At 40.5% G+C, this 26,541-nt stretch overlaps 1 protein-coding gene and 1 long non-coding RNA gene across 8 annotated transcripts in view; one reads left to right on the plus strand and one right to left on the minus strand.

The window, feature by feature from the left end:
* The window catches only part of HIVEP2 (HIVEP zinc finger 2), a 176,847-nt gene that overhangs the window by 91,493 nt on the left and 58,813 nt on the right, over window positions 1-26,541 (minus strand). The window lies entirely within an intron of this gene.
* On the plus strand, window positions 156-17,076 carry LOC140697747 (uncharacterized). The gene is made up of 4 exons (XR_012075059.1): window positions 156-375; window positions 10,333-10,495; window positions 12,642-12,852; window positions 16,843-17,076. It is a non-coding gene; the product is annotated as an uncharacterized lncRNA (long non-coding RNA).

Raw genomic sequence — 26,541 nt, forward strand, 5'->3', positions numbered from 1 at the left:
TGTATGTGTATTTTTTCATTAAATCTTTTATGAGGCAGGTACCATTATTACCTCCCTTACAGAGGATTTAAGGCCCCAAGAGTTTAAGAAATTTGTCCATGGCCTCACAGTAAGTACTGAAAATGGCTTTTTTAATCCAGTGAGGCTGACGTTAAACCAGTGCTCTTGAAAAGATACACACGGTGGCAATATAAAAAGATTCTTGGGTTGAAGAACTTCAACTATCCTGCAGTTACCTGCACTCAATTTTCAGTTCCACTCATGATTTTGATCTGGCAAATGGAACATGAGTTCCAAACCAAAGAAAGCTTGGCCATTCCGGATTACTCACTTTCTACGCTAGTACGACTGAACCACGTGGCAACAGAGTTCCAGGTGGGTCAACCAGGTCTACATACAACGATAGAATGCTTTCACACTTAGAATGAAGGTCATTGCTCTAAATTCGGCAACAAAACCAAATATTTCTTATACAGCTCAAGAGTACTCTTTTACCCAGGTCACTGTCCTAATTTACTTTGGCCCTAAAAGGTGTTTATTACAATAAAGTAAGACTAAAATTGATGGCTTTGGAGGGCTTTATTCACCCATGTTCCACTAGATTAATTTTGGAGGGGATGCCATGCTCTCCTTTTCCAGAAAATGCAAATATTTCTTTATTCTTCAATAAAAGCCATCAATTCCCAAAAAGGAAACAAAACTTCACTACATGATATTCTTTTAAATTTTGTTTTAATTTCATTATTGAGAAATATCTTTATTTTACCTTTCTATTTAAAAAAAGCACTATGCTTTTCTTATAAAATGTTCACGATGAACTTTTCTCCCCCTCATTTATTCAATTACTCATTCAACAAACCATTATGTACTCCCAAAGCCATGGTTCTTGTCCTCATGGAACTTAGGGGTTGGTAAAGGACAGACATTCAAAACAGATTGTTACTGTGTAAATCCCAAACAAAAGGCATGCTATGTAATCAGAAAGTTATGTAATAGTATTGGAGTAAGGCAGCTCTTTACTAAATGTACACTATTTAAAATCTGGGATCTAAGCATTCCTCCTGTCATGATCGGAAGCCTGAAATTTAGAGGTGATTGAAACAGATCTATATTAAATCTACCACAACTACACATTTTTCCAAAACTGCTAGATGGTCCAGGTCACCCTGAATCCAACTGGAAAATCATCAGCATAGATATTTTAGAAATTTCTGCAAAGAAGTCATTGGCCACCATTCTCTTATTCTAGCTTGCAAAAATTTATCACTCAGTCTAACATATTAATGTGTGCAATCTGACAAATTTAGAAGGAATGGGGAAAAAACTAATAGGACTGTAAGAACTGGAAGACCCTTTCAAGTCTTGGAGTAGCAGTCTTCTCTGTTGTATCTTTCTAGTCTAAAATGATAAACATTTCTATCTTTGACAAATTTGACGTAAACATTATTTCGTGTAGAAACAAAAAGTATGGTATTTTTTGTACCTGTCTTTTAATTGATCTAAACTCTTCTTAATTTAATTGCATATTTATACAGCATATATCTTTCTCTTACTATGTCTAGATCTGCTAAGATTTCAGTTGTTTTCTTATTGATTGCCTTCAGTTGGTATTTCAACCCATAGATTAAAGTGCTCTTCTTTTCCTCTTTTGGCCAACTCTGGCAGCCTAAGTACACTTGGCAGAGTCCAAATGGAATCCAAGGAGATTGCCAGATGCCTTTTTCTTCCGTATCAGAGACACAAACCGTGGCTGGTCCAGCTTATCTGCCCACCAAGTCTGGGACTCAGGGTGGGAAGGTTCAGTTCCAGTGGAAGGGAGAGTTTGAGCTGCCTACTCGAGGGTCTTTTTGAGATTTGGGGGAAGGACTTACTTGAAACAGGTGCAAGCTGAACTATTACATCCCATCTTCCAACCTGCCAAAGCAGTTCCCACTTAAAGTAAGTTGTGTTCTAAAAGTTTGCTTTTAAAACTACTATTTGAAATTTGGAATGTGTCCCTCTGGAACCAGTGTCACAAACAGTGGTTGGCATCCCAGGCTAGCCTTCAAAAGTTTATGTAACCTGACAAGAATTAGCCTCAGGCAATGTAATAAGAGGACTCCAGGGCCCACTCCCCTTATATGGCAGAACTTCTATTAGAAAAAACAATCACACGGAGGACTTGCATCCATAGGATATGAAACTGCTCCTCACCTTTTCTCACCTGAGCCATAAAAGTCTAGGTAGAACTCTAAGAAGTAAATAATGAGGTAAGAATAGCAAGGCGCGGTCCCCAGGATCAGAGTGATGGGTCGGGGCATCAGAAGGAAGACCCCAGCAGGTCTGGGCTTTTTCAAAGGCAGCAGTGATGGACCAGTCCCTGGTGGCAACAGGCATGGCATAGGGGTGGAAAAGGGAGGAGGGTGCAGAAAATAAGTGAATTGGAAGCTGGGGCAGTCGTGAAAAGGGAATGCCCTAAAGTTGAGGGCAAGAGGAAGAGAAAGGGAATTCCTGCCACAAGCCAGCAGGGGAAGCCCCCGAGTTTAGGTTGCTATTCACTCTGTCACTGCCTAGGAATGTTAGTTATTTAGTAATTTAACCCTCTCAATCCTTACTTTCTTACTCTGGCTTGTTACAGTCATGCTGTATGCTGCTGTTAATGACAATCCGCTTCAGGCTGTAGATGTGCAATCCTCCTCTGATTTATTGTTAGCCTACAGTGGTTCTCAACCAGGGTGATTCTGTCCCTTAAGGGATGCTGGCCCATGTCTGGGGTTGTTTCTGGTGGTCATGATCAGGAAGGAGGTACTATATTGTCATCCAGGGATGCTGGAAAATATCCTACAATGCACAAAAGAGCCGCCCACAGCAAAGAATTATCCACCCTCTAACATCAACAGCGCCAAAATGGAGAAACCCTTTAAATTTTGTGCTCTGGTAACTTCTTGTCACATGTGGAACTGTGTTCCTGATGTGTTTAAGCAAGGGATTATAATGCAAATCCTGCCAACTGCGCTATCACTCAAACTCCACTGTGAAGATCATACTCAACTAAGAGGAATTCTGCAGACAACCAATAGTGCTATTTAGCATCACAAAGAATGACATCTGTTTTTTCACTGAAGTCATTAAGTCAAGAGAGTCAAACTTTCAGAAGATGGGGGCAAGGGGATGGCGAGAACCTGACATCATGGGGATGACGCTGCAGGTTTCTACAGCAGCGCACTGGGCAAGCTCCTGTGTGAATGTAAACCCTGCCATCAATGCCACCTCCTGCTTCTGAAGCATCTCCATAAACAGTAGGTGTATTCCTCCTCAAGAATCCAATGACAACCCAGGAGCATCAGCTAGTTCCTGAAATGCTCACAGCTCACCAGTGTTAAAGCAATCCTCTCCCCCAGGGAAAGCCTTCCGGGGCTGCCTGTGTGAAAAAGAAGGAAAGTGGAGCCACTAATCAGGGCACAGAGAGTTCCACAAACCAGGAATGTAACTAACTCTTTCTGGCCCTCTCTGTTTTCAACTAAGAATAGAAAGAGTTTGATTTAGTCCTCTCCAACCTCCTCTCCAATTCTCACCACCATGATGGTTTTCTTCCCAGATGATTATGAGAAGGGGGGCTACTCCAAAGAGAGGAGGTAAAACCACTTTGTGAAGCCCTCCACCGCGAAGGCTCCAAGCGCGGGGTGACTGCAACCTCAGCAGATGAACCACCGGGCAGTAAGCAGCCCCCATGAGGGAAAAGTTTTGGCCCCAAGCTTGACAGAATGAGTCTCAGTTTGGCTCCAGGCTATATTAGGAATGATGACGGTGAGAAATCAAGGGGCCATCTCCATGTGTGCACATCCAGGAAAGAGCTAATCATTACAAGCCGGCCCCGTCAGCCACAGCCTCCTGCACAGATAGGCATCAGCTCCCGAGCACCGCCTTCCCATTAGGAAGGACAGAAGAAGAGTACGGTGCGTTTGTAACTGTGTCTTTGTAATAACACTCCCCAGTGAACACAAAATGGGAGGGCGACAGCAATAGGAATTTGAGGAGCTGTTAACAAACACATACTTCACACATTACTAACCGTTTGGTAGAGACCCCAAACTAGTTCTCGGGGACTGCTCAGCATCGCTGCCTGGTCTCCGGGAATTGTTTTCATTCATTGCTCTACTTCAGGAATGCAGCCCATTTCCCCCCATCTCCCCCCTGAGATTCCCACTTCTGTGCTGCTTCTGTTCATGTGCCTTAGCATGACTATTTAAAAGTAATATTGTCAAAGACAGACTCAGGCTGTACCAAGTATGAAAAGTAAATGATTATGTTTCTAGTCCTCAAGATTTAAAGTATCTGAACATAAAAATATATTAAAAATACACCATGCTAGGGAGATATCCAAGAAGAAGAAGGGAAAGTAATAAAAATCCATTTTTCTGCCAATTCAACATTATCACAACTTCCCAGGGCTATGTTTTCCCAGCTAAAAACCCGTATTTCAATATGTGTTTGGAATAGGAGGCATTCCCAAAAAACATGTTTATTTGCTGGTTTATCTGTTGGGTTTTTCTGTTTGTTTTCCCAGTGAGAGTTGTTACTTTTTAAAACATGTCACCTGCATTTGAGAGCACTTGACAACCGTTGGCTCATTACTTTTTGCCACATGCTGGTAAGGGGGAAACGGCAGGTCCTCTCATCTCATTTCACTAAGAAACAGATAGCAAGGGGTTAAAAATAGGGTGACCTTCACGCCCCCTCCCCAGTGCCACCTACTGCTGTCCAAACCATCCCCCGAGAAAGGAGTGAAAAGAATCCCCTTTTGAGTCTTGTTGCTGCCACCAAGAGACGGAAGTCTCAATGGAGAGCACTTCTGCGGTGAAACAAAAAGGCAGATGCAAGAAGTCAACTTCCCTTTCACTGCAAATAACTCTACCACGACCAACATGCTACAAAAATCAATAGCAGTAATGACTGCCTATTTTGGAGCAGTCCGGGCAGTTGCTGGACAAGGGGCATTGCTAAGCCCAGGCACACGGCCTGGATCAAGCACTGCAAACAAGCTTCACAAGAGAGAAGCGTGAGTAATTTACTTATTAAAGAGATAACTGTAAAGTCTGATACAAACAGACAGGCGTAAATCCTTCAACGCACAGACCAAACGCTTGGCTTGGAGACCATAAAATGCAATAAGCAATGAAATCTGGGTTATATGACTCAACTTCCAGAAGTCTAATGCCCCTTTTTTGTCCTTAAAAAGATGACATCTCCACATGCACAAAGATGTGGCCTGCCAGGGAGTGCTCTGGTTTAGAGGGGCTCCCCGATTACACTGAACCCACACAGGAAGTGAAGGGGAAACCTCAGTGACTAGTTTGTATTAACCTGGTCTTCCGGATACGAATACAGTGCAGATAAAGGCAGTTGCTCTCTTTCAATTTGGTTCTAAAGCATTTTACCTTATTCAAAAGAACAGAAACCTAATCCATAATTGCCATAAAGTCCCTCCTGTAATCATTTTCCTCATTTCACAAATGCAGCAGCAAGGGTGCCTTTGTGGGATTCTGCGAACAAGAGACAACATCTCTGTGACCTTGACAGTTTCCCTTTTCAAATCATTATCTAATTGCCAGCAACCAGTAAATATAAGCAAAAAATAAAAAGGTCTAAAACACTGTTAGAAAGTGGAGCTTGAGTTAATCAGCAAATTGGAAAAAATATTGTCACTTGCCATCAAATGCTGTCTGTCAACATGAAAAAAAAAAAATCCCGATAAAGAGAGAATTCAAACAGTCCTTCTACAATAAGCTACTGTATGGCTCACAGGTCTGGGTCATTCACAGCTCCCGGAAATAGCTGCATGTTGGCCAAACGCTCTTATTTTCTGTGTTCTCACGGGCTTTCAGGACTTGTGCAAATTGTTTTCCAAGCACCATCCGGCCATAATGACCAGGTTACCACTGATAATTATGCTTGCCTGTCTATAGGTTTGTCAGCTAAAGAAATCCACAGACGGCTGTCATAATGAGCAGAAATCTACTTCTGGCACAGCTGCACTGACCACAATGCATTAGAAAAACAACCCTCTTTGCAATAACCAGTTCTGGGCATCGCTGGTTAAAAAAGACTAGTTTCCTGTTTTTCTCAAAAACTTCAGAGTGTGGGTATTGCTATTTTTTACCCCACCCACACCTTTTCTCTTTAATTGTTGAAGATTCCGTGCTGTAAACACCTAATCATGGGCTTTTTTTTTTTATATATATTATAGCTCCAGGTTTAATTTTAGGTCAGATGTGTCCCTTCCAAGCCCAGAGCCTCCCTTGTGCCAAGGCCTGCGGATGGGAGGGAGAGCTGAGCGTCAGGCCTAGGGAGGAAGGGGGTCGCCCCTCTAGAAGGGGATCTCAGCCTGGGCTGGGGCAACACCCTGACTCCACAGCTATGCTCAGGACCAGGAGCCAGCCAATGGCATGTCCAGGGTGACCAAACCCAAGGGACGGAACCTGGTGGCCAGCACATGGCACAGAGCGTCAAGTGCCTTGCCTGATATATCATCTCATTTATACTCAGCGATTCCCCTTCCTCACTTTGAAATGTTAATTCCTTTCTTTCAAGGGGAGTTCTAAGTACATTATGCAGCCCACACTATCACAAGGGCAGCTGTTGCTTCTGCCTGATCCCATCAGATCCCTGCTCCAATGTCACTTCCATCCATACTTTCCCCTCTCCTGACCCAATTCAGACACACACACATTCACACACACATGTGCTAGGAAGGTTGACGTATATCTGTCCCCCACACTAGGACAGAAGCTTTTCAGGGGAGGCAATATTGTTTTGCTTATTCCGTGTAGCCCCAACACCTTAAATAGTGCCTAGAAAACAGCAGGTGATTGATTAATATTTGCTCAAAATGAGTGCCCCTTTACTTCCACTGTTACTGACAACCTCCCGCCTTCTGTGCCGGCCTCTGTGGACACCCTCATCGTGGTACTGAGGTTGTTTACATCTGCCTTTCTCATAAAACCAGAGCCCCGGGAGTGGAAACTGTGCTGAGCACCTAGCACATAACAGGTGCTCAAAAAAACATCTGCTGAATGTTGTTAAATGAATCATCCGGGAGTGCCTGCTTCGGGGCCAGGGATCACGTAGACACTGCAGAAAAGAGCAAGGAGTAAAATGCAGCTTCTGTCTGTAATTTTTTTTTCTTTTACTGCTACTACAACTTTTGGTCACTACTAGAAAAGTCTGCGGCATTTTCTCAGCCAACGGCATCCGCTCAAAGGCAAGGCAATGAGACTTAATCCACATACACTTATCAAAACAAGGACCAGAGAAAGAATTTTTTTTAAAGGAAGTTGAAAATAAAATGTTTACTGCTGTCCTGCTAAGCAAGAAGCTGAGGTAATATCCTTTTGAAAGTCACTGAAAGGGAAGAATTCTAACCAAAATCAAATTCTTCGTTTTGGCTAAGCTTCACAATAGGGAAAGTGTAAACATTTTTTCCTGTCCTTACAAGTCCCCCTCAGACCTTTTAATTTTTCTGAACTGTAAAAGGGATAAGAAAAACTCTGAGCCACAATTATGCTTAAATATATATATGCTTAAATTCGTGATTCCCACTAATGTTAAGAAGAACGAAGGGGATAAAAATTTAAATGACTTCCCGATGTGAAGGAAGTAAATTTATAGTACTTACCACCTGCTTCAAGATTTTTTTTCAATTACTTATATGTACACTCATATCACAAAGTTCCACCAGCTACCCATTACTGTCTCTACTAACCCTGGTGGAAGGCCTGAGTCCTAACAAATTTTGCAACTTGTCTAAGTAATAAACAGACTTTTAAAAATGAGGTGAATCCTCCTGATACCTAGATGCTTCATTTAACTATGGGAAAAATAAAAGAGAAACAGAAGTTAAGTCAACCACCATTTCATAGAAGACTTGGACTGATTTTCAAGGAAGTTAAAAATCTACTTAGCTGGTACATGCCTCAGATCACTACTGAAAAACACCCCAACAGAGTCACATACCAAGTGACAAATGAAAGCAGTACAAACAGCATATTCAAATGCTGAAGGGCCTTCACAAAGGAAGATGATGGTTGGAATAACAAAGCCTCTTTGCTTCTGTACGTTTGGAAATAAACATGATCATTGTTGTATTTTATTATGAAGCAGCGAAGTCTTTCCCTGTTCACTGACAGATCGATTAGAATGGCCTTCCCCAGTGTTAATACTCACATGATCGATCAGTAAGAAGCAATTTACTAATAATGGTGAGCTCTAATAAATGTATTACAGGCTTGAGATGAATACACCATAGTTTCTGCATAGAAAAAAAATAAGTAAAAGGAAGGCCTTTTAAAAATAAAAGACCTAAGGCAATAAAATTTGATGAGCTATGAGCAACATGACCAGCCTACCAAAATAAATCTATTGCTTCTTGGAAGTGCCCTTGGATAAAGTAGAATAGCACCACACAATGAGCAGGAATTTGTAAAAGACACACACACACACATTTTGCAGTTGTGCTGATGCTAAAATTTTAATATTCCAAAAACCAGAAGATCTGTTTTGGCTTTCTTTCCAAGTCATCAATAAATGCTCTTGAAATGAGTCCTTTTCCTCTGAACAACTTTATGTCATCTTAGGTTCCAAGCTGTCAGCCCCACACTTTCAAATTATAAATAGATAAAATTCAGTGTATGGAACTTCTATGTAGAAAAGAATTCCATTTCAAAGTGGAATCCTAGGAAAGAAATGGGAAGTAAGCAGACCAGACAGTGTGACAGCCTTACTGGAGATTAGAGTTTGGTCCACCTGCAAGAGCAGATGGTTATTCTGGACAGCTGCAGGAAGGTGGGGGAAGAGTTGAGAGCTACTGAGCTCTGCAATGATTAAAACCAACAACGACAACAATGAAACAGCATTTAGATTTTACTATGTTAGTTGAAAGTTTTCCCAGGAAATTTTAGGTTTATAAATTGAAGGAAGCACATCAGACCAGCAATCTCTACAAGACTCCGTTATCAGCATTTCATACCTGAATCTTTCTAGCCCTACGTTCTCCTTTCCCACTATACAAATCCCCGTAACAGAGACGAAACACTAATAATTGAAACATGTGTTTGACTAACATAATTACAAGAAAGCATGAAACAAATTTATTGTACTAGAGTCCAGATGTGAAAGAACAGTGCCACTTCTTCCTCAATTTTAATACTTTCAACAGTTAAAAAAAATACATCGAATAATAGATCTGCTACTGTAGCAAATGAAATGCATAAAAATGGCAAAAACAGATTTGATTCTATTTTTCTCATAAATTCTCTGTCTCATAGCTCCATATATAATGTACCACAAAACTTAATATGAAACCACAGATAGTGGAACTATACATATAAATAAACTCTGAATTCTAGTAGTTTGGGTTTCTTTAATATAAATTCCAAATACAGGCCAAATCTTTTCCTCAGCCTTGTCAATGTTCCTGACATTAACACATACACTATTTTTATTTTAAAACCTAAGATCTTTTTGGAAATTCTGAATTAACTTCTTTAGGTTATTAATGGCTAATAATAGTTACTATGCATAAAAGCTTTTCTAAAATATTGCTTTCTGGAAAATCAAAAAGCAGATAAGACATAATATTACAAAATATTTCTAAAGAATAGTGCCTGGAAAATATCAAGTTATGAATCCTTCTACAGATTTAATTGAGTTCTTAGAAGTAAAAAGGAAATAAAAATCAATTGAAAAAGTCTTTCCCCAAAGAGGTCAAATGCAACAGTAAATGTCATGCCATATTTAAAGTAGATGAAAAATATCAAATCAAGGTTTTCATAATACTTGGATCTATCTTCATCTAACTGTGCTTTTACATGTTACACATTTTGAGGGCCTGCAATTTATCAAATTCTGGGACAAGTACTAGGATCTTATTAGGAATAAGATGCATATCTTTCTATGGAAAAGCTCACATTCCACTGAGCACTGATTCAAGGAATATTTATAGTCCATAGGTCCCTAAAACACATTTATAAGCAAAATCTTTATTTAAATCTCATCCTTTTTATTTTATGTAGCTTTTGTTCCAGTATGGAAAAATGTTTATACTGCTATTAATGACGATTGTATTAAAAGGATATATATGTGTTGGCAATTTTCAAATTAAAAGTACATGATTTACCGTTGGCTCTTCCATTGGAAAGACTACCCAGTAGCAGGCAGACCAGTGGAAGGGCTGTAGGGGATCCCTTCCTCTCTGCTACCTGCACTGAGGATGTCCCTCTTTTGCCTCCCTCTCCCCCGAGTCCTGCAGCCTGAAACTAGAACCAACCTCCACTGGCTTTCTCCCCCGCTCTCCAGGCTACAAGAGTGTCAGCAGGAGCCGCCCCAATCTCTTTAACCAAGAACTCTAAGAGTAGCCAAGAAATCAGGAGTAGGAGAGATCCTGCCCCAACAAGAGCAGAAAGAGCTATGTTCTCCAGTATCACTCAGAACGCATTTTTGCAGAGAAGCTGACACCCTGGTATGTAACTCCTTAATCATTACTAACACTTCAAGTGCGTTACAGGTCAACTCAGCTTTTGTGACTCAGCAAAGAAAAATAAATTCTACCCAAGAAAATAAAATAGTTTACAAGTTGAGGATTATATATGCATAAAGAGGGGCAAAGAAACTGGAATCTTTACACATGACACTTGTTTATCCAGGAGTGGTTTTGAGCACCTAGTAACTTCTAGGCATCTACATTTGCTATTATACAGGTCAATCAAATGCCTTTATTCTGTTCTCTATTGCCTTTTCTTTTTAAGATTGCCTCTTTTGGAATTACAACCTTCAGTTCAATCCACCCCCCAAAAATACTAAATACAAGGAGGGGAAAGTTCGCTGCACACAATCTGTCACTCACAAGGGTGGCACCTGATCATGTCTCTCAGTGTTTTCCTTTTCCTGAAGGCCCGAATCCCAAAAGAACAAATTCAGCCAATTCCATTACAAACTGCAGTTACCTCCTGACGGCCTGCAACACCCATCCAAGTTATCAATTCTCACCTCACATAATAAATATACATATATATGTGCCAGAGCTTGGAACTGAAAAATAGACTCTTCAAGTAGTTTCCTCCAGCAAGAGTTTAATTATAGTCTATTTGGTTTTGGTTTTTGTTGTGGTGGGTTTTTATTCCCTAATAAGAAAATAAACATCTTGACAGTCACTATTGCTCTGGGAAAACCAAATCTCTGAATGATTCCAGGTATCTAATATGCTACCATTTTTATAATACAAGACAGATTTGGGGCTGCTATATACAACCCATGACTTCAAACTTTGTTTTTCTATTATGTTTCCAGTTGCTTATTCAGTTAGGATGTGGGATGGTGCACATTAATGCTGCCAGGAGCACTGTAAGAAAATGCTGAGTGAAAAACATAAAAATCCTAATTTCATTGAAAATTACCCCCAAAACACATGAGAGTTACACTACTAACTAGTGAGGATCTCAGATTATCGAACTGAGAAGAGCAGAAATAGAAAAACTTTTAAACACTAGTGTTACCATTCTCTTCCTCTTTCACTGGCTTCAAAGTCCCTGAATAATTAATTAACACAGTAATGCTTAATAAATGCATACAAACCTGCCACCTCTCTTCTCTCGCAGTTTAATTAGATGACTGACTTCAGGCGTTCTAGAAATCACAACGACAATTTAATCACTTCTGTAATGTGCACACTTAGAAGATTTATAAACAGGACTAGAGCAGCCCAGCGCATGGGAAAGAGGCACACCAAGTGAGATGAGCACAACCCGGGCAGGTGACAGAGACAGACGATTTCTGTAAGAGACCTGAACCAGAAGGGGCTTCTCATGCTTCAGGAAACAACTACTCTATTGCCTTACGACGAATTAGGCACAACCTGCACAGGCTTCCTGATCACCTTAACTGTCCTTACCAGCAAGGAGTTAGACCTCCCGTATTTTTTTGTGTGTCAGTTGGGCCATTGAGACTTCTTAGGAAGGTCTCCTCTTGCAATAAAAGGGCACAGACCTTTGAGAGTCAGACTTTGGTTCAAATCCTTCTTCTGCCATTGGCCACCGGTGACCTCAACAAAGGTAACCTCTCTCGACTTCAGTTTCTTTCATGTGTAAAGTGAGAAAAAAAACCCCTAGTTTTCAGGGCTGTGATGGAACTTAAATTAGATGGACAGTATGGTGCATTAGTTAAGAGGCATACTCTGCCTCTCATTACTTCTAGCACCTTAAGCACATTATTGATTTTCCTTATGCCTCAGTTTCCTCACCTAGAAGGTGGAAATAATAACAGTAACTGCCTCAAAAGCCTGTTGGAGAACTAAATAACTTAATCCTGTTGGCCCTCCACATCTGTGGGTTCAACATCCGGGGATTCAACCAACGGAGGACTGCAAATAGGAAAAAAAAAAATTCCAGAAAGTTCCAAAAAGCAACACTTGGATTTGCTGCACACTGGCAATGATTTACATGGCATTCACATTGTATTTACAACTATTTGCTTAACATTTACAATGTAGTGGGTATTATAAGTAATCTAGGGGTGATTTAAAGTATAAAGGAGGATTTGTGTAGGATATATGCCAATACGATGCCATTTTATATAAGGAACTTAAGCATTCACAAATGTTGTCTCCACAGGGGTCCTGGAACCAATTCCCCAGGGATACTGAGGGGTGACTGTATGCATAAAGCACTCCAGCCTGGCACAGAGGAAGTTAGCTATTAATAAGTCACTGAGCATAATCACTGGCACGCACTTCCTTTCCCCCACACCCCAGTCACAGATATTTCTAGCAATAAACAGTTCCTGAAATTCCATCTCTGCCATGAAGCTTTCTTTCAGAATTAGGTAAGAGCTAACTCCTTCATTATCTTTGTCCAGTGCATGTGTATCCATATCAAAGCACCTGTCTTTAATGTTAAGTCTCTAGACTATAACTATTTAGTCTGGAAGGTGATCTTCGTAAGGCACCTGTAGCCTTAAGAATCTATATAAGCTATCAGTTAATTAGAAAACATGTGGACGCTCTCAAACGCAATGTGTATTTTGATGTTAATGATGAAGAGGAGAATTACTGGCAGGACTGATATGTAAAGCTGTGCAAAGGGCTTTCTCCTTATCTTTAAGGTAAGTCTCTCCCTTAATTGATTTGACCGTATCAGAATATCATTTTACCCCAAAGTGCAAGGAGATGCAGCCCAATACGGCTAATTATCCCTTTCTGTTAAAAAATGAATTGTCTTTCCCTTGAACTATCTTTATAAAAAGTGGTGGGGGGGGGATAAAAATCTGGCTACAATTTTTTTGATGGGGATTTTTAGCTCTCTTCTTTGCCCCCATGGTAAACTGGAAAATGGGAAAGATGCAAGGTGGGGAAAGAGGAGGTCCAGTGGATTCTGAGAAATCTTAGGTAGGGATAAACTGACTCCAGTATTCCTAACCAGCTCTAGTAAGCGTGGTGTTAGTACTGTTCTAATAAAAACAAGTGGATGTGTGCCTTGGTGTGAATATTTACTTCAATCAAGATACATTTAATTAGAAAGCATCATTATGTCAGGAAACAAACACTCTACTCTTTTGCTGTTATGTATTTTCATTTGTCTTCTCTTAAACTTTGCTTGCTATTAAAATTCAAGCTTTATGTTAGTAACATAAAAGAAAGGCTCCAGCCAAAACTAATGACTACTACACATTAGTGAGGATTCCTTAATTTATAAGTCAGACAATCTATATACTGCAGCAGTTTTTATTAACTATCACTGGTGTTTATCACTACGGCATCCAAGCTGCTGTACATTTGGTCAAAGATAAAACAAATATCTGGCTTTATCTGCCTTCTACACGCCAGTTGTTATCATCGCAGATTGACTGCAACAGATACGCTTTTGAAATACAGAACCTGAACACAGCATCTCTGATTCTTCCTCCACCCACTTCTGGGACAGCTTTGGTCAGCAACAGCTGCAGCTGATACATTACTCTACTTGTGTAAGAATGTGGCATAAATACAGAGATTAGATGACATAAAGCTGTGAATACTGGACATAGCTCTTATAGTCTTCCTGAGCTAGTCAGGGGAAAAAAAATAAGATACGTGATGAAAGAATTTGTATGTGCCATCAGTTACTTAGAAAACATGTGGACAAAAACCTGCCTTCAGTAATTAATACATTAATAGTGGAGGCGTAGCATGTAAGAGTTGGAATGCACCCTTAGTGGTTTTAAGACAATAAAAATTCCAATAGGAACGCATTTGAAATTTTGTGCTAGGTCACTTATGTCTGTATATGTTCTTATTTTTAAAAAGAAAAAGAACCTCCAACAGTCTCAGGGTCACCCATCTGAATAACCCAACGTCAAATCTTACATATTATCATTTTATACCTCTAATTGGCACAGGTCAGCAACAGAAAGGAAATATGCCTATAATCTTAAAACTAGAAAGACATCACATTGCAGGACTGCTGTGTCAGTAATTTCCGTCCTCAAGAGTTACACAATGCTCAAACAACAGTAATCCTACGGAGCTACAGTTCACTTAACTTCACAGTCCGGCTGATGACTGATGAAGGGTCAAGAGGGTAGCAGACTTTGGGTGCACAACACTTCAGTCCTTTATCAAAGATGGCGAGAGGCCATGCACTACAATAATGGAACAAATACTTCCTTCTGCCCTACAGTCCATTCCTTCTTCTGATAGGCTAAAGCTTTTAGCCCACGGTTCGCAAAAACAAAAATGTTATATCACTAGCAAAACACATTTTAAAAAGCAGCCATGTAATTCCTGGGCCAAGTGAAATGTCTGTATCCTTATGGTAGTTAATAACCAGGTGTATCCCTCTGCCTCCTTACGCTAAAACATCCACTAAAAAGTCCATAAAGGGATTTCTGAAACTTAACTTCATCACCTTTTGCACAACTGCTTCATCGCGGCACACGCCCAGCAGTAAAGGCAATTAAACCTTTCAGTATGTGTACGAGGAATATATAGAATGTTCTCATCAGAACATTTAATACATGGGAAACCATACTATTATTTCCATTTATTTGAAGTTAAAAATTATCAGGTCATTGTTATAAATTAATTCAGAGTCAAAGGGCTATATCCATTTTGAAAGAAAATGAGATAGAATATTAATCCAAATTGTTTGGAATTCTGGTAAACTGGATTTGTCATGGTAATTGAGAGTTAATCAAAAACACTTTAATGCCTACTGTAGAAAAATGTTATTTTTTCATAATTGATAAAAACACTTTATTGCCTCTATAAATATAGTATTTTCTCCTTTTTGGTGTGATTCTGAACATCTGTCCAAAATGATAGAATGATATAGATTTAAGTAAGGTAGAATGTTTGAATAGATATTGAAAACCCCATATCAGTGGTTCTCAGGCAGGGATAAGTTTGCTCTCTCGGGAACCTGTGGCAATGTCTGGAGACACTTTTGATTGTCAAGACGAGGAATAGGGGATACGATTGGTGACTCCTGGGTAGCAGCCAGGGATGCTGCTACACGTCCAATAATGTACAAAACAGCCGAGCCACAACAAAGCATTGTCCAGACTCAAGTGTCAGCAGTACCAAGGTTGAGAAAACTTGTTCTGGATGTTGCTTCAAAACAAAATGTCACTGTTACCTACCTCTTCTCTGAAAAATAAAGTGAAGGTCTTCCAAAAAATTGTATTATGGTTAATCAAAATTTTAATGCATAAAAACAAATGTATTTATTTGAAAAACATATTGTATCAACTATATACAAATTTTTTACTCAGAGTAGAAAATGATTTCATAAAAATAATGTATTCAAATATAACATTAGAATCAATTCAATCTCTACCCATTAGCATGCATGAAACAGTTCTTCCAATTTTAGTTTGTTCTCAACGTTTTTAAAATTCTGAAGCAGTATACTGAATTTTCTCTGATCATTTGATTTTTAATATGACAAACAGGACCACCAAGATGAGGAGAAAATCAAACTTTTAAAGCTGTATTTAATCTTGGAGCCACAAGAAAAGTAAAATATATTGTGTAAAAACTAGCATTTTAAAATGTACACTTGAACCAACTCACAATCAGAAGACTTAAGTCAAACTAAGTTTTAGATAGGGTATGTTAGTAATACTACTTACTAACGTCAAGTTGATAAACACAGTGACCCAACAACAGGTGTGTGCTCGTACTACTGTCCTAACAGCTTAACGTGTATTCACACTACTCATCTTGTATCGCATGTGACTGACCATTCTTTGACTTCCTTCCTAGCAAAAAGGATAGACTGACAAACTCTCCCCCAGAACACTGATCTGAAATGACCCTTCAAAGAAAGGAATGCAACCTTCACTCAGAAGCCAGGAAGAGACAGGGGATGCTTACAACCGTCCAGCCGCAGTGGCAAGGCCAGCCCAGAACAGCTGCGGGGTAGTGCCTGAGGATCACAGAAGGAGGTCCCCCGGATCCCCATCAATACCACAACCCCCCAGTCTGAGGCAACATGTGACCCTCTGCTCCTTCGGGATTCAGCACCAAGGTTACTACAAATGTAAACATTTGTACACAACAGAGGAGGACCACGTCCTGGAAGGACATTAACACCCAAGGAGTTGGGCTCCTCTGAGCTCTCTGTGCCCCTCACTGGCCACAGTTCCCATTTCTATAAAATAAAGGTTGTTGTGAGGATTGAGAGAAAGAAATGTACTCTGTAAACTGCGAAGCACTGTAAAACACGTGGGTTTGTGTCTAGGAAGGGCTCCCATAGCACCATACCTTTCTTCTGTTCCTCCATGTGCATCCTCTGCTCTAACCACCCCTCCCTGTCCTTTTCTCTTCCTCTCCAGAGACGTATCATGAAACTCAACCAACGTCCATCAAACAGAGACTGAAACAGTGTAAGAGATGGCACATTTCATCACTACAACACAGAACTGTATTTCCTCTTTTAATCTAGACTGAGTGCAAAAACTGCCCTAGCTGCAAAAAGAGCTTGCCCAATTTTCACCTGGCTAGAAATGAGGAACCAAGACAACAAACATGACAATTTAACTCCAGAACCTGCACTCTTAACCACTACCAAGATCAGCCTCTCATTTTAAGAATAAAGTTACATATAAAACCAAGTGTCAGTTTTTGTAAAGTGAGCCTCACAGTGTGCAGATGACCCGATCAGCACACGATACAAACAGAATGAATCTTTTCCTTTCATAACCTCTCCATCACCTCTTTTCCCTGACAGGCTCACAATCGTAGTCAGAATGCCAGTAGCAGGACCAGTGAAACCATCATTTAGCCCAGGACAAGGTCTCATCAGTGAACCACATATTCTTAAGCTCAAGCAGAAAGTAGCTTCTCCACCGAGATAGTCACAATCATCTCTGACACGGCAGTAATGAATTACTGGAATGTTTGCTGGGATAACGTGAAAACATAACAACAATGATAATAATAATATGCACTTATTCACAATACCGCCCAGCTTACAGAATGCTTCCACACACAGTATCTTATGAGCTCTGATTAGCCAGCCGAGAGGGTAGGAGAAGATCTGAAGGAGAAAGGCAAGTCAAGTGTCAAAATAACCAAGGAGAGAACCACTGTCTTAACCTCTCAAGGTTCTTGTTTACTCCATGGACAAAAAGTGCAATTTTGGAGCTCTAAAGAGCCAGAAAAGAACACGTATTTTGCGATTTACAGATAATTTTGAAAATTCTTAATATCTTTTTTAAGGAAAATAATAAAACAGAGGTTATAAAAGTAATTCTATCTGTATCTTTATATTGTAAGTTAAATCCTAAAAATACAAAATTTACCTTATGGAACACACTACCGTGAATCAATTCAGAAATTAAAATCACCGAAATACCTATTTTGAAAGTAAAATTGTATGTCTACATGAGCACCCTTTTTAGCCCCTGCATTTTGATCTCTTATCGTCCTAATTACTACCACCTCTTGAATGAGTACAAGTGACTACCTTGCCAGGAATGATTTACCTTTGCCTGTCTCCTCTCAGGCCTCTGATAGGATTTTGTACACAGTAGGAACTCAACTAAGGCATGACTTTGTTAAGTGGTGATGGAAAATAGGCATTAGCCCACTACTATAATATACATGGCCTTTAGAATATATATTGTTGAAAGCACACAGACAAGCAACCCGAAACTCAGCTGAAATGCAACTCTGAGCAAAAACGAACCACAGATTTAATGATACTGCAACAAAAATGCTCCTTTTGAATTTGACAGCTCCCAGTCCTTCAGGCCCAGGGTTACAGGCAGGGAGCAGTCCTCTGAATCTACTGCGGTATCTTCTGAATCACTGCCATTACCCGAGAAAACCCCAGGAAGTGGTTTGATTGAGTAGCTGGACCAGTGCGTAGGTATCAGCTGATGTGTCTCACACATACACACAAGTCAGTAACAATGGGGACATTGTGACACCAGGAATAACCTTCTCTTATCTTCAGCAGTCTGGGAAATCATTTCTAACCCAGTGAGTCTATAACTTGGGAACAAGTCAAATGGTTAATTATTCACTGAGAGTTTAGTAATTAACCTGCTTTAGACCAAGTACCATAGAACTTGAAAAACATAAGGATGTCCGATGTCTGGAACAATGAGTCTTTGGAACCACTTTCAAAACGCAGCAGTCTCCCCTTAACAGTTATGACCCAACCAAGAACACAGCCCAGGTGCGGGCAGCTGCTGGCAAAAATTCATCAAAATGGACCTGGACCGTGATTTCATAAAACCTTTCAAACTCTATTTTAAAATGTAAATCGATGCCTTCCTTTTTTGTTCAAGCAAATGGATAGTGAAAATCACAGTGCTGTTCAGTGAAGCACCAGCTGCTGATGAGTCTGGGGGATGACAAGCCGGTGAGCTCATCAGGGAAAAAAACAAACAAATAAAAAAAAACACAGACTATCACATTTACATCTTCACCTAAAAGAAAAAGGAAAAAGTCCAAGTCATCCTACCAAAACAAAACTAAAGGAAGATTGTGATTTACCTAAATATATATTCTGAATTAAATATTCACCCTTTCCCTGAAACTGAAGAGGGCCCTTTTATGATCAGTTTTGAGGGTTGCAGTAAGATTTCATGCAGTATTGGGTTTCTTACTGGTTCATAAATTTCCTATTTGACATTTTTCAATGTATTATCCCAATGGTTCCCGACCCTTTTTGATTGAGGCACCCTAAATCCACTGTTTTTCTGTATTTCCAGTCTCACCAATCCCAACCTCTGTAGGTATTAATTCCCCACAGGATCTAACCAGGTCACCCCAGCAGCCACAGGACACAGTTTTGCCACCACTCATCTCAGCAATGCTGCCCTAAGAGGAAGACTTTGCAACAGGGATCCTAAGGCATTACAAAGCAAACCTTTTTACAGACACCACACAGCTCGAACCATGCACAAGGCTGCTGCATGGAAACACAGAACAAGATTCACCCGCCTTCAACACTCGCTGGGTGTACAGGTCTCTATGCAAAACTACAACAACCCTTTAGGAAATCCTTTGCATCTATTCACCAGAAGAAAAAAAAAAAAAAGGTTATTTACCCCAAACAAGATATTTATAGAAGCAGACTTTTTTCTCATCCCTACTTTTCCAAAAGAAACGGATGCCTTGAAAACAAGCCGTTTATGCAAAACAGCAAATTCTGGGATAGTCGAAGGATTAATCCAATCACAGGCATTATTTAGAATAATACTCTTCACCAGTAATTGATGTACACAGTGATTACCATGGGCTACTAAGTGCCTCTTATGTTATTAAAAATAAATTTAAAATACTCCAAGTGTATGTGACCAAATTCTTTGAAAACAGTTAATCCATGGATGGAATACATGGTTACTCCTAGTTTTCAGCACGTATTTTCCAGCCACTCTGGATTAAGAGGAATTTACCATTTGTGTCTACACATGATCATACAGCATTAGGTTCACATGTGAAATGAAGAAGCAAACCTGTGATTCTCCCTGAAATCAGCTCTTCTATCCCAGCCTACAGAAATTTTCAGAATAGCCTCAAAAGGACATAATAAATCAGTATGTTTATAAACAGAACAGATGAGGTGTTCACTAGCTCCTGAATTTTTTTATAGTTGACCAATAATTCTTCTACTTGTATAAAAACGGGTAACAGCCTTCCAAAATACTGAGTTTTCAGGGACCTGGCCAACAACAGAAAGCAAACATATTTGCACCAATCCCTGAGCAGTTAGCATGACTTCTGCTTGGAATGGGAGGACATACTGTACTAAAATTTACCCACTACAAATGGTTCCCCTCCACTCAGCCATTTGCTATTAAAAGAACCAAGCTGTTCCAAAGATAAGCAGGAAGTGGATATTCAAAATGTGTAGGCGGGATATTTTCATAGAGCTTCTCTAAATTCCTAATACCTGAACAAACCAAACCAAACTGAAAACCAGGCTCAAGCTTTAACCGGAGTTAATAATAAAAAAACAATGCTCATTTATTTCTCCTTTCAAATATCTATGAATATACTTTTTTGAACATTTTTGGTAAGACTGCTTACAGATGTCTGCAAAATACCACATCATCATAAGCCTAAATTTCCATTTTCAGATCTTCTTTTCCTTCAGTTTAGGCTTAATAAAGATATACCTATTTGGTTTCTTTTTAAAAATCTGTTTTGTTCCATGTAAAGTAGTAAAAGAGTCCAAACAATCTTATTGTTCTGAAAGCAATATTTTGGGACACCATGCCCTTATGACTGAGTTATAAGGCAGGTACAGAGGGTGAGCTATGTGCTAACACCACAATAGCTCTCGTGGGGATTCAAATTAATTATACATGACAGGCCCGTGCTTAGGAGCTAACCACCCTGTAGCACAGGCAATACGTGTACACATAAAACAATTACATTCCCCTCTGAAGGGTACAGACAAAAGGAGGAGAAGGAAAATCCTGAAGGCGTCTGGCTAGGACCGAAGAGGGGAAGGACACTCAGGAGGGAAGAGAGTGAGACAAGGCCTGAAGACCTGAATAAACATGGCCCATTCACAAGACATTAAGGAGGTCAAGCGGACGCCCTCAGAGGGCTGGAGAGATGAGAAGAATGAAAACTGTCCAGGTAGGACAGCTTTGGAGGTCACCTGTCCTAACACCTCTACTTAACAGATAAGGACCTGGGCTTAAGGCGGGGAATGAGTCCACGAAGACTCTGAAGAGCCCACCATGCGCTATTTACTGAGCACTGAGCTGCAGAGGGGAGTGACAAAATGTCACTGACCTCACAGAGTGTAGAGTGGGGAGAGTCAGACAAAACAACACATCAACAATTTGATAATTGATTATTTCAGGTTCTGGTAAGTTCTATGAATACAACAGTGATATAAGGTGAACTGGAGATGGAGAGAAGAAATCACTCAATCCAGGGTCACTGATGGCCCATCCAAAGAAGTAGCGTTGGAACTGAGACTCGAACAGGGAAAAGGAGCCATACCTCGGATGATGTGGGTTCCCAGCATTCCAAGCAGGGAAAACAGCAAGTGCAAGGACCAGCACAGGAACAGCTTAGCAAGTTTAGGGAACAGGATGAAGGCCGAAATGTGGAGCCTGATTGGGAATGGAGAGTGCAGAGGGAGATGCCCTCAGAAAGGCGGGGCCCTTCGGGGCGCGGTGAAAAGCTTGCATTTTATTCTAAGGGTAATGAAAATACACTGGAGACTCCGTAGCAAGGGAATGCATTATACAATTTATATCTGATAGGCTACTCTGAGGACTGTGGCGTCAGGGAAGCGAGTTAAGAGCTCTTGCAGCAGGCCAGGCCAGAGGCTGCTGGCCTGAACCGAGGCTACGGCAGGGAAGAGCTGAAGAAGACCTTTTATTCAGCACTTACTTTGGAGAGAGAGCCAAAGGACTTGCTGGACTGAGTGGGAGGCCCGAGGGAATGAGATGAATTCTGGAATCTGGGCCTGAGCAATGTGGGGCATGGTAGTTCTGTTTACTGAAATGGGCCAAGTTAGTTGGGGAGCAGAGCTGTTGAAGGCGGACACTGATAGTTCCTTTTTCACTTTCTGAACTTTGGTATGTCCATGGGGCAGCCGAGAGCACATACTAAGGAAGTGTTTAAGTTGGGAACTTAGAAGAAGATCCATTCATAGACATAAAACTTTGAAAATGACCAGCATATAGATGATATCTGAAACCATGCGACTATCGATACCTGCTAGAGAGCTCAGATAAAGAAGATAAATGGATTTAGGACAGAGCCACTGGGAGCTACAACACCTGGGTGAAGGCCTGCAAAGAAGACTGAGAAGGCAAGGCAGGTGAAAAGCCTCGCAGATGTAGTGTCAGGGAAGCTGGGAGAAGCCAGAATTTCACTAAGCAAGGTGATGGCCAACTGTTCCAAATGCTGTTCAGAGTTGAAAATAGGAAGACAAAGAATGACCACTGGCTTTTGCAAGAAGCATGGGAAGTGAAGAACTTGAGACAGTTAGAAATACACACACTTGAGGAGAGTTGATGGACAGTGAGGTTTCCAGACCCAGCAATTTAAAAGCAAGTCTCTGGATTCCACTTCCTGTGCTATTTTTTGACACTAAGCTGCCTCTCGTCTTGTAAACCATACAGATCCCCTGAGGAATTCTGAGCCAGAAAGAGGGGTGCTCTAAGAGAATTATTATAAAGTTAATCAGATCGTGTACAAGATCAGTTTGAGATGAAAGATGCTGTGGTCTCCAGCTGCAGCATGAGGAGAGCCTGCGTCGGCCGGGGCAAGAACGGAGGTGAAGGGGCCGCAGGGGCAGCTCAAGAGAACACACAGCACCACAGCAAGTGAGAAAGACTTTCAACTGAGTGTCGCTGACATCAAAAGTCATGTAACAGGGCAGGAGAACAATGCGTGTTGAAATACAATAAGGCTAAGTAAGCGCTTTTGAAGAATCCATGATAGGATATTATAGGATACGTCACACGACATCTCTGTTTTAAAAACATGTTCATGTATGACTGAAGCATTATGCTGTACACCAGAAACTGACACAACTGTAAACTGACTGTACTTCAATTAATATACATCTATATATATATATATAAAGATGGCATAAAGATACCTACAAAATATCACTTGTATGTGGATTCTAAAAAAAACAAAGACACAAATGAACTTCTTTATGAAACAGAAATGGACTCACAGACATAGAAAAACAGACTTATGGTTACCAGGGGGAAAGGAGAGGTGGAGGGATAAATTGGGAGTTTGGGATTTGCAGATACTAACTACTGTATATAAAATAGATAAACAACAAGGTCCTACTGTAGAGCACAGGGAACTATAGTCAATACCTTGTAATGGCCTATAATGAAAAAGAATATGGAAAGGTATATATATAAATGTATAACTGAATCACTATGCTGTACACCAGAAATGAACACATGGTAAACCAACCATACTTCAATTTAAAAAAGATATCTACAAAATGACAATTTTCCATATTCTTGTTCTTCTATCATATATTATGCTTTTATTTTTGCTAATACTTTAAATGAAATACAAGTTAGTCTTCTTAACCATCTTTTACCTTCTTGTACGGCCCAACAGGTACACTAACGATCTCTTATAACACATACATCTATGCATACATACGTCTAATTATTTTTAGCCAAGAATGTCCACTTTAGTTACTCAATTTTTATTAGCTGGCCAGCTAATTGTAATTAAGCCCAATGAAGAATATAAGGTCACAATATAAATCACTATTTCCAATGAGTACTTTAATAAATAAAACTTTTAAAAATGACCTAGAAGGTAAAGAATACAATATTAAGAGTTCAGAATTGAAATTCCATTTCAGAAATATTTCCGTTCAACACTATTTAGAATTTACACATCTTGTTGCCTCCCTGAAATGCTTTACTACCCAAGTCCAAACTGCACCTCATTTCCAATATTTTGTATATCACAATGCCTTTGGTAAAATTAAAGAAAATAAAGGGGAAAAAATCTAGAGTTTAGCAGATGAATCCTTTAGTGCTCTTACAACTGTAACATATGGAAGGCACTAGAAAAATTAAGCCTCCTGAGAAGTATGCCATTGTCCCCAGGAGGACTATACCATTACAAGGGGGTGGGAAACAATGAGGATTATAAAATACCATATTTTACAAAAAAGTATTGCAGTGATTCTTCCTTAGCTTTTCTCATTGGAAAGATGCACCTTTCATCAATGGAAACCCAACTTAGAGGATTCAGGTCATAATTTCCAAACAGATGATGTGTGTGTGTCTTAAAGTGTGTGTGTGTGTGTGTGTGTGTCTTAAAGTGGAGCCCCCAAGGCAACGCAGCACTCTTGCAAGACATTATTTAACTGATTCTCATGAATGTGTTTCCGACATCGATTTTTACAGGAGTGGAGGCAATTCTTGACATTCTAGACAATTGTCAGGCATATTTTTTATATCATTTAAACTTCTGATGCAGTAAACTGCCTCCCCAAACTGTCAAAATCCAAATCACGTTGGCTTCAGTACAAAGAGAAAGTGATGGAAACAGAGTGTACTCCAAAATCACATTAACACAAACTCATTAATCACTGCATTGGTAACAAATGTTCCTGATTTTGCCAAGTAGTTTAAAGCACAACTCTGCCTCCTTCTGTATACAGCATTTCCCAGAACTATTCAGGTCTAAATGGTAACAAATCTATACATTCATTAATATAACAAATAAGAATGCATTTTTAAACAAGGTTTCAGACCATCAGTTCCTCTGGGTGAAAAGGCAAAGTGTGCTCCAGAGGGACACTTTATTGAAGAGAGCAGTCAAAGAAGGAAGAGATGATCCTGCCAGTGGTCAAAGGCCATCCCATAAACCACTGTAAGTCAGTGACAACCCTCTCCAAGTCCCATGAGACAAGCAGGCACTGAGGATGACATCAGGGAAGTACAGAGTGTTTTCTGTGTCTCCCCAGATGTCCTGGCAGGAGACAGGCTTTTCCCAATCTAAGGGAAAATCAGCCAGGAAATGTGTCTCAGTTGACAGCTCGAGATCACTTCTCAGCAGTGACAGAACATTGACTGTGAGGATGCCGAGAGACCTCTGTGCATTCCTGCTGGAACCAAAGGCACACTGACTACCCCATTGTTGTAATGACAGAAACCACAGGGTTATCGTGGAGATGGGGCTCCACACGCAAGGTGAGGTCACGGTGTGGAACGAAGCATCTTGAACTCGAAAGTCTGATTTCTATTCCTGGCTCTGCCATTCATGAACTGTGTAGCATGTCATTTAACCTGTCTGATCCTCTTTTATACCATTTACAGATATAGGGAAAGAGCAGCATCTGTCCTGTCCACCACAGAGGTTTTGTAAGAATCCAGTAAGGTTATATGTATAAAGCCCTTGGCAAATTATGAACTCTTGTGAAAATGGAGATTTCCCATTTCATGGAGGAGCACATCTTTTAAAATGTGGACAGTGGGTAGCCAGTGAAGGTTCTAGATCTTCACAGTAAACTATTAAAAAATGGTATTTTAAGAAGATGAGCATTGCAGTGGAATCAACAATTGGTCACAGGTAGAGTAATTTCAGTCAGGAGCACCATCTAAGAGGCTGTAGTAGACTAGGTGTGACATAGCAAAACCTGTCTAGGGTGGTGGTAGCTGAAATATACAGCAGGGGATTTGTTGTTGTTGTTGAGCATCAGGTATAATAACACATTAGAGAGGAATATCACATGAGCTGCCATCAGAATCAAAGCAATCACTCAGCCCTCTCGGCCCTCCACTAGCATCCCAAAGGTGACCTTCTTGGTCCTTCTCCTCCCTCCTCTGTCGCAAACTCAGATCTCCACTTGCTCATGCCAGACTCCTTTCTCCAAATGTTTTTCACTTCCTCACAGCGGCTGAGGAGGCTCTCTGCCCTCCACTGACTTCTGATCCCTTATCTCACCTGTCCCAGGCCATCTGACCTCAGCTGTTCTGGCAACCGTGGGTCCCGTATAGTCAGACATCCCAACAGGCTCCTCCCATCCCTTCACCTTCCCTCCCCTCCCCCTCTCCCAACCTGGCTCACCCTACAGGCTGCCTTCTCTGTTTCCCTGGCTTACACTGAAATACCAGCAAAGATCACGCAATAGTGCCCCACGGACTTCTTTGAGGACAGGAATGATGTCCAGTTCACTGTTGTATCCGCAGAAGCTAGCACAGGACCTGGCATATAGAACACCATCAATATACATTGGACAAATATGATAGTATTTGGAAACTCTAGAATCCACCTCCCCTATTACTTTTTTCTCTTGCCCTCTACCTACCCCCTCACTGCTCCTCTTTACTAAATCCTGTTTTTCTTCCCGTCCCCCAAATAATACCACTTCCCAGGGTTCTGAAGTCAGCTCCCTTATATCCCTTTTTGTTCTCTCTCCAACAGAGTTCCGTTCCCACCAACAAACACAGGAGAACGTCAAGACATTTCATCACTTACTCTCACTAGAACCCCTATTCAATACTTTTGTCAAGATTCCCGTAACTTGAACCTCGCTCCCGGAGGTGAAGCTT

This window comes from Vicugna pacos, chromosome 8 (genome assembly GCF_048564905.1).
Source record: "Vicugna pacos chromosome 8, VicPac4, whole genome shotgun sequence".
NCBI lineage: Eukaryota > Metazoa > Chordata > Mammalia > Artiodactyla > Camelidae > Vicugna > Vicugna pacos.